Below are 9,394 nucleotides of genomic sequence, written 5' to 3' on the forward strand. Positions count from 1 at the left end.
CCATGTCATGTTCCATGTGGTGCCTCTTGTCAGGTTCCATGTGATGTCCCCACGTCATGTTCCATGTCATGTTCCATGTCACGTTCCATTTGGTGCGCCATAAAATGTCCCATGTGGTGCCCCCATGTCATGTTCCATGTGGTGTCCATCTCATGTTCCATGTCATGTTCCATTTGGTGCGCCATAAGATGTCCTATGTGGTGCCCCCATGTCATGTTCCATGTGGTGTCTCCATGTCATGTTTTATGTGTTGCTACCGTTTCTTTTTTTTTCAAAAAAATTAGAACCAAACCAGATCACGTGATAAATTCTAAATAGCCTGGACACAACAATGAACTGAAATTAAAATACTATTTATCACTATTTATGATCTCTAGTTACGGCGCTTGTGGACAATGTCATCGTGTGATCATGTTGTAGGCATTTACTATCTAAAAACGCTTATTCTAAATTGAATATTAAATTATATTTCAAGCTAATTCATATTTAAATAAATACATTTCAACACATTTCAAATCAACACACATTTTTACATCTTGTATAAATTTTTACCTGCCACGAAAAAAAAATATAAACGCTTTTATCAATCAAAACATTATGGTATACTCAAAGCATTTATAGACGTTGCGCACCTTAAACTAGGAGTTACTTCCCATTTCCAAGATTACTGGGCAGACGATGTAGTGGAACCCTTAATTAATGTATCCAATGGATTAGGTTCACCAATTGTTAAACAAAGCTACTATTTGCCTTTATCATTCACATTTGTACTAGTTGGACTTAGGGACGCCTTTTAAATGTCTTACTTAATGGTACTAATGCTCCGGAATCTTATAGAATTATATCAAGGCCGGTCTTAAGTGTTTGGAGGCTCTAATGCAGGGGTTCTCAACCTGTTGATCGCGACCCCTTTGGGGGTCTTTTGACGATTTGCCAGGGGTCGCCTAAGACCATGAAAAAAAAGGATTGTTTTTGTCTATTCTTCTTTTGCTGTGTGTGGGGGGAGGTTTGGGGTCGCGGCCGAGTGGGGGATTTTAAAAAGGGGTCGCCAAGCTTAAAAGGTTGAGAACCGCTGCTCTAATGGATTGGTCCAAAATGAAAATAAAAAAACAAAAACTTGAGACCGAAAAATACGCAATGAATTTAAAAGCCCTCTTGTATCTAGGCCCTATATTTTAATCAACAAATAAATTAAAATCATATGTCTTAAAATTCATATGGCGCCGATAGTACGATTGCGCGTCATGGACAATTCATGATAACCAGACTAGAAATAACATTTCGACATTTGACGAGATGGAAGAAACAAATGGTCTTCTAACATCTGTCGTCCAACAGCTAGATCTAAACATGAGAGAAGAAACCTTTAATAATAGAAGAGACTTAGAACTAGGCAAGTAGATAAGTAGAGCTCTAGAGTTCTGCTATTTTTGTGATTAGATCCATGTTTCGACGTTTTTTTTTTCAGAAAAAAAAATAATTCTTAGACTCCTGTGCGAGGCCCTGACCACTTAGCGGCTCCCTATTTAGCCTCTGCGTAACGCCGGCCCTGATTATATTATAAGATGTTCTTTCCGTGTGTTAACTAGGTCGTATGCGTTATCACCACACATGAGACGCGGAGGTGTCGGAGGACATGCCACGCAGATCTTATGCGACTCGGGGTCACAACCTCAAGTGGTCGAGTGACCCTTAACGCATAGGCTTTCTTTGTGACCCGATGTCTGTGACTGCGGAATTATTTTCTTAGATATTTTCTACTTGACTCAGACATTTGGCTGCTGAGATTCCAACACGTTTTGACCAATTTTGAGTTGCTCACGCTTTCGTAATAGACAGTAAGCATTGCAACTTATGTAATAGAGTCTCCACACTAAATGTGTTAAGTTTGAACAGTTAATGAACAAATTTTAACGTTAACTGTTGTGTAAACCGTAAACTTATGTTAAGTCTTATGTGTTGTTGGCAAGGTAATCTCGTCAGTACTGAATAACCATTTTATATTTCTTGAAATCTTTGGGCTTCCATAGGAAATAAGGACAGATCCTTCCGAAAGAATCCCAATAACTTCGCTCGTCTACAGCAAAGGACAATGGACAATCCAGTGATCGTCAAGTTTGGACAGTTTATGAACAATTTTAACGTGAACTGTTGTGTAAACCGTAAAGTTATGTTAGCGTCTTATGTGTTGTTGGCAATGTAATCTCTTCAGTACTGAATAAACAAAAAATAAACACGGAACTGTTTAAAAAAAAAAGTCCAAAACTCCAAGTAAAACTGTGAACAATTCACTATGAACATTTTTGGATCTTCGTTCTTTGTTATAAGCATGAGAAACTGATCTGGTTTTGGCCACTCGTTTATGCTCCTATATCTGCGACTATGACTTTATAATTGATGAACTCCAGCGGATATAGTACAATGAACAGTGTAAATGATCATGAACTATATATAAAACTTCTCAATAACCTTGACTACTGAACAGTATTATATGGTCTGGCCGTGGGTGCGTTAACCTGTTTGCCTTGTGTGTTATTGTAAGTGAAAGTATAATCTGAATAAACCACATACAAAACAATAATAATAATAATAATAATTTACGTTAACACCTTTAAGCGCGTCTAGATTATCACAACTTGAGGACCACTTTGTCGGGCACACGTTTTCTATTGGTTGAACTCGCCGTATTGAACTGTAGAAGCGTCCATCTTGATATGCTGGGGTCATACATACACATACATACACATACATACATATATGTCACAGCTTTCCTATTCTATTTATACTTATAACTCGATAGAATCTACCTTAGGTCTCGGTGTCCCTGGTTCAGCCGTAGTTAACGAAATAAAACAATTAAACCACTAGATCAAACACATAAACTTTAATAATCACACAGACTAGAGGAATATGACAAGGTGAAGGAAGTATTAATGAAAAGATACAACTTAACAGATGATGGGTATAGAGAGAAGTTCCATAAAGCTAAACCAGAGAGAAACCAGCCATTCCATGAATTTGTTGAGAAAAAATCTATTTGGGTCTTGAGAGACACAGGAGCGACCATAATCGGATTGAAGAGACTACATGTGCACCCTCACCAGTTGACTGGTAAGAAAGTTCAATGTATGACATTTGGAGGAACAATTGAAGAATATCCCACAGCTGTCATTGACATTGATACGCCATTTTTATCTGGGAAAGTTGAAGCATGTGTGTTGGAGAGGCCTGCAGCTGACTTGATTCTAGGAAACGTGACTGGCATAACTGAGCCTACCATCACAGATATCTACAAGTGTCAAAGGTCAGCAATGTCAGAAGTTACAAATGCGGTAACTAGATCTCAATCTGGTGTAATAGATAACATGGGACAACCGATACTACATAGTCAGATCGAACAGCCAGAATCAGAATTAACATCCAGTTATGCATTGAAACAAAAGGAGGAACAAACATTGGTTAAACTTTTTGAATTGGCGAAGCGTCCCACCAGTAAATTTAAAGTGAAAAATGGGCTTCTGATGAGACAAGATAAGAAAGAGAAACTAAAGCTAGTCATTCATGCCGCCGAAAGAAAAAGAATTTTGGAGTTAGGTCATGACTCACCTTTTGCGGGTCATATGTGGACAGCACGAACAAGACAAAGAATTCTTAATAACTTTTACTGGCCAGGAATATTCAAATATGTCACAGCTTTCCTATTATATAACTCTATCTACTTATAAGTATAAATAGAATAGGATATATGCACACACACACACATACACATACATACATATACATATACACATACACATACATACATACATACACGTTTTGCACCAAGTGTTATGGAGTGTGTGTGCGTGTGTGTGTTTCTATGGTGACGGTGGTAAGAAGATAGCGATTGGTTGTGAACTATGCAACTTAGGAGGGATTCTTGTCACTTTCTCTTAGTTACGTTCGACGACTCCAGAACGTCAGACCAAAAGTTTGTGCTGTTACAGTGACTTACATTGTCTTAAAGATATTACTACTCACGTCTGCTGCATCTATTTCATTTATCACAACAAGTTGATTTAGTCTACATTATAAATGTTATTTAGGTTGTACATAAAATGGATGTTATTCAAGTTATTAGAAGTTTTTTTTTAGTTAAGATATATTACGCCAACAACGGTTGAGTTGTCTACCAGCAGTTTGGTGCTACAAGTCAACGACCAGTCACAAGACCAACTCATAGAAATCTTTAGATTGTTTATCAACGCTGAGGACAATCTCAAGTTTTGGTTTTACGATAAACATATTGCGCATTTTGGTTGCGGTATCGTCCGATACACTTTGTTTTTGTTCACTTATGACAGGGGTTCTCAACCTGTGGGTCGTGACCCCCTTGGGGGTCGATTGACGATTTGCCAGGGTTCGCCTAAGACCATTGAAAATATGGAATGTTATTGCCTATTCTTCTATTGCTGTATGTGTGTGTGTGTGAGTGGGGGGGGGGTCGCGGTAGAGTGGGGGATTGTAAAAAGGGTCGCCGAGCATAAAAAGTTGAGAACCACTGACCTATGATGTAGACACAATGGACCTCATTCACCAATCGTAAACAAACAACATTTAGTCACGTGATCTTATTGATAAAACAATGGAAAAAACTGTCACGTGACAACCATCATGAATTAAACATGAGATCGTAAATTATATAGAAGCGATAAAGCACCACGTGGCTAAATGTTGTTTGTTTACGATTGGTGAATGAGGTCCATTGTAACAAGAGATTGCCCTTTTGTTCTTCTTCTTCGTTCTCATTTTACATGTTGGAGAGTTCCGATCAGTAATCCTAGATCTGAGATGAACTGTAGTGGTTTCCAGATCAGGCAGTTTCTCCGTTGGCTTTAGTTTTTGTTATGGAGCCAAAGTCTTGTTCTGGCCTCTTGATATATAAGTATTCAGCTTTGAAGGGCATGGTCTGCATTCTCGGGTGATGCTCCACAATGGCTGGTTTTGTTCGTCCAGACTTTAAGCTTGCGGAACATATGTTGTCTCATTCTATTGACACACACCCCCAAAAGTAAATTATATTCGTTCTTAAGTATAAGTATATGTGCTTTCGCTAATGTTACATTATAATTGTAGGCTTAATGGCAATAAACTATTTCTGTCTCCTAAACATCTTCAACTTGACAAAAATACACCTTCTCAACACAATCGTCATTCCAACTGCTACATATGCATGTGAGACATGGAAGACATCTGTCAAAATTGAGAAAAGACTACATGTGGCTCAACAAAAATTTTGGGAGTCAGTTACAAAGATCGGGTCTCAAACAAGGAAATCCTATGCCGAACTGGGAGTCGAACACTTAGTGAGGTTGTGACAGGGCGTCGCATGAGGTTTGCGTGACATTTCTAGGTCAAAATGAATTACGCACACCAAGAGTTGCGATAACATGGAAGCCAAAACGAGGAAAGCGCAAACAGGGACGTCCTCGTATTACTTGGCGACACACCTTCATGGAGGACCTCAGAACAGAGGACACCAGGTGGGAGGAGGCTTCAGACATTGCCAATGACAGATCTTTATGGAGACAGCTTGCCGCCCAATGCGCCGAATGTCTGGCAAGTGCAAATGGAAAGTGAAGTAAATTTGGAAAGTTTGATGTGTTAGCGAAAGTTCTTTCACAAAATTATCAATTGCACTTGATTCTTGCAGTGACTTTTTTCATTGCTTTCTGTAATTTTAGTCAAACATTGTCCTCGTTATAAATAGTCGACGATGAATCTCAAACTGAGTTCCGATGACTTTTGGTGACCCATTCTGTTGAAATTCAGACCAACATACTTCAATAATTGGAGCACCGTCTGTCCAGACCTCCCTAATATTTTTCAATAATATTTTACACTTTTCCAAAAATGAAATAATTTTCTGTATTATCTTCTTATCTTATCTTATATAATACAGACGTTACTTCAAAAAAGAAGATGATTACGTCCTACGCGTCATGCATATTAACCAATGACTTAAATTCTGCCAAGTCACTGGTTTTCCTGGCTAGCTCAGGCAACCCATTCCATGCTCTAATAGCACTAGGGAAGAAGGAGTATTTGTACAAATTTGTCCTAGCATATGGGACGAGGAATATGCCTTTATCTTTGTGTCTTTCAGAGTATTTTATTAAATTTTGTTTTTGTATTTGAAGATTATGGTTCAGTGTTTTATGTATGATTGCTACTTTACTTTTGACCTCTCTGTCCTGAAGGCTTTCTAAATTTAGTGATTTTACTAAAGGTGTTACTCTAGTCAAATGTGAATATTCTTTTGTTATGAATCTCACTGCTCTATTTTGTGTCTGTTCCAGTTTCTTAATGTTTTCTTGAGTTGAGGGGGTCCCAAACGGAGGATGCATATTCTATTATTGGCCCAACCAAGGTTAAATAACATTTTAGTTTTATGTTCTTATTACATTCTTATAATGTCCTGGATTGCAAAACTTGTTAAACGGCCAACATTTTAATGCCTAACCGTTCCTCTAAACTACTGGGTATCCATGACGACAAAGTTCGGATGCTAGTTACCAAAAAGACATTACAGTTTTTTCGGCTCCATAGACTTAAAGAACTTAGTTACTATGACATACTGGAGTTTTTACATTCCTGCTTAAAACAAATGGGGCCGCAGTGGAAACAGTGGCGCGTGTCTTACAAGTGTCCAAGAGCTACGGGGAGACAACTGAAGTGTCACATGAGCTACTCGGGAAGGCTACGAGGCACTACGTTTACCGTTTGATCGTCTTATGAGCTGAGGCGAAGGCTCTTCGAGCTCAAAGTTTGAAAAAAAAAACCTGCTTGGACGCCAAACAATATAAAAAAAAACAACCTGTGAGAACACAGTTCTGTTTGGGAGAGACCCGAGTCAATGCCTATGTAAAGCATTGCTGTTTCCAATGCCTTTGGCCCCCGACGCATGCTTGGCTGCACATGGCCGAAGGCCGAGGACACCGGGAGCCTCCGCCATTTTCCTTCGTTATACCAAGCTAACCGTGGGGGGGACTCGCCATTTGTGTAACGGTCCCTTAAGGAACAGCGCATGGATGTGTGACAGGTTTATGGGGACTCTTTTGCAACTCCGCCCGTGCAATGGGTGGACTCTCGTCTACTCGTGGGCATCCCCACGGGAGTCTTGTGTTGCTACCCGTTTAGCCTAACCACTTCCTCTAATGGTCGTTTCCACAATGGCGCTACGATGAGGCAGACCAGAGCACTACGAGAGGCCCGTGCTTTCCTCCCCTGCTACTATCAGGAGTTCATCCAAGGTTCATGTTGTCCAATACAAAGTTTGCGTATTAAAATTGAAATATTATGGATGCAGTGTTTGACCTTATTCAAAACACAAAAATTTTAGTCACATACTACAGATTAAACACATTTGTGTTTACTGCAGTCTTTGTTCATCTTAAATACTTTTAAAATCAACTAACAGAATTGAATTAAAAACAGTTTAGTAAAAGAAATGAAAATGTTTTATGAATGGTATGTTTTATAAAATTATTTAAAGGCAATTCATAGTTAGAATTGACCTCTCCGTATGTATTGTAACATCTTCTTTTTTTGAAGTAACGTCTGTATTATATAAGATAAGATAAGAAAAGGAATTATGTAGGCCTACACTTGCCAACGATTAGCTTTATCTATTAACTGTCCTGGGTTCGAATCCCGGTGAAGACTGGGATTTTGAATTTCTGGATTTTTAGGGCGCCCCTGAGTCAACCCAACTCTAATGGGTACCTGACTTTAGTTGGGGAAAGTAAAGGCGGTTGGTCGTTGTGCTGGCCACATAACACCCTGCTCGTTAACCGTTGGCCAAAGAAACAGATGACCTTTACATCATCTGCCCCATAGATCGCAAGGGAAACTTTCCTTTACTTTAATTCTGACACATGACATTGCATACGTCAGTTCAGGGCTTTACAACACGACAAGGCGCAAGAAAACGTTATGCGTTAACTAAAGCCATTAAAAATATTTCTGCTGCGATAATTAGAATGTTTGAAATCCTGAATCAGTTGTCTGCAAAATCTATCCTCGAATAACATTAAAAATAGCAAATTCCAATGAAAAAAAAAATTCCATGTGTTTTACTTGTTAGAATTGACCCCCCAAAAAATCCATATTTTCAATGGTCTTAAGCGACCCCTGACAAATCTTGAATCGACCTCCAAAGGGGTCGCCATCCACAGGTTGAGAACCCCTGCTCTAGTGTCAGGTAGGTCTACTATTTACGCTATGACAGAACAAGTTATCGGCCCGAATTGTGGAATCTACGGCTCCTTCAGAGTGACACTTAGACACTTGAGATACCTCATTTGGTTATCCACACATGGTCAGCGATTTACATACAGTTTGAGTTGCTATGAAAATTCTGGGTACAACATTCTGAGCTATTACATCGTCGCAGGTGATTTTAAAGTTATTATTAGGTCACCGAAATAAAAATCCCAGTCTTCACCAGGATTCGAACCCGTGACCCTCGGTTTAGAAGTCAACCCCCTTACTGCTCAGCCACCGCGCAATGGAAAGTGGATGTACTTAAGTATGTCGGTAGCGATCACTAGCTGGTCATGGTCACAACCAGGGGCGGACTGGCTATATGGGCATTTGGGCGATACCCAAATGGGCCGGTAGGGACACCTAAAGGGCCTCATGAATGCCATTATATAACGTATTAAACTTTTAATAATAATAATTATAAGTTATTGTAAAAGAGGCCGTCCGTGTTTTTTTTTTAAATCTTTACAGACTCTACAGTGTAATGGTAATATAATCTAACACACTTTCCGAAATAATGTAATAGTCTACATCCTTCATCATTGTAGGGCCCACACTTTTAGCGATTAAAAAGCAACGTAAGGCCTACTATATTTCTTAACAAGGTAGAGTTCATTGTATGCATACGTTCAGTTATCGACACATTATCAAACTTAACATAATGACTTTGAGGACAGATAGACCTCGAAATGGATGTCCATCATATAATATACAATTTAAGGGCCGGATGGTATAGAAATGCCCGGGCCGATTTTAACACACAGTCCGCCCATGGTCACAACTGAATTCAGTAAGATCGACGCTAAGAGCCTATGTCCAGAACCAAAATTTGGTGTACAAGCAATCAACTATCAACGCCAAAATTTTTAATTTTTTAAGCAAGCTATGATGGTGAACTTTGTCAAAAAGCCTTGGAAAAATCTAGTAAGATAGCATCTATTTGTTCACTATCATCTAAACCTTTTGAAAAATCAACAATTAGTCGTATTAGTGTTTCACATGATCTATATTTCCTAAAGCTATGTTGGTATGGAGTAAGGACATCGTATTTGTCTAAGAGGTTTATGATGTTACATATTATGTGTTCTAG

This window comes from Biomphalaria glabrata, chromosome 17 (assembly GCF_947242115.1).
Source record: "Biomphalaria glabrata chromosome 17, xgBioGlab47.1, whole genome shotgun sequence".
NCBI lineage: Eukaryota > Metazoa > Mollusca > Gastropoda > Planorbidae > Biomphalaria > Biomphalaria glabrata.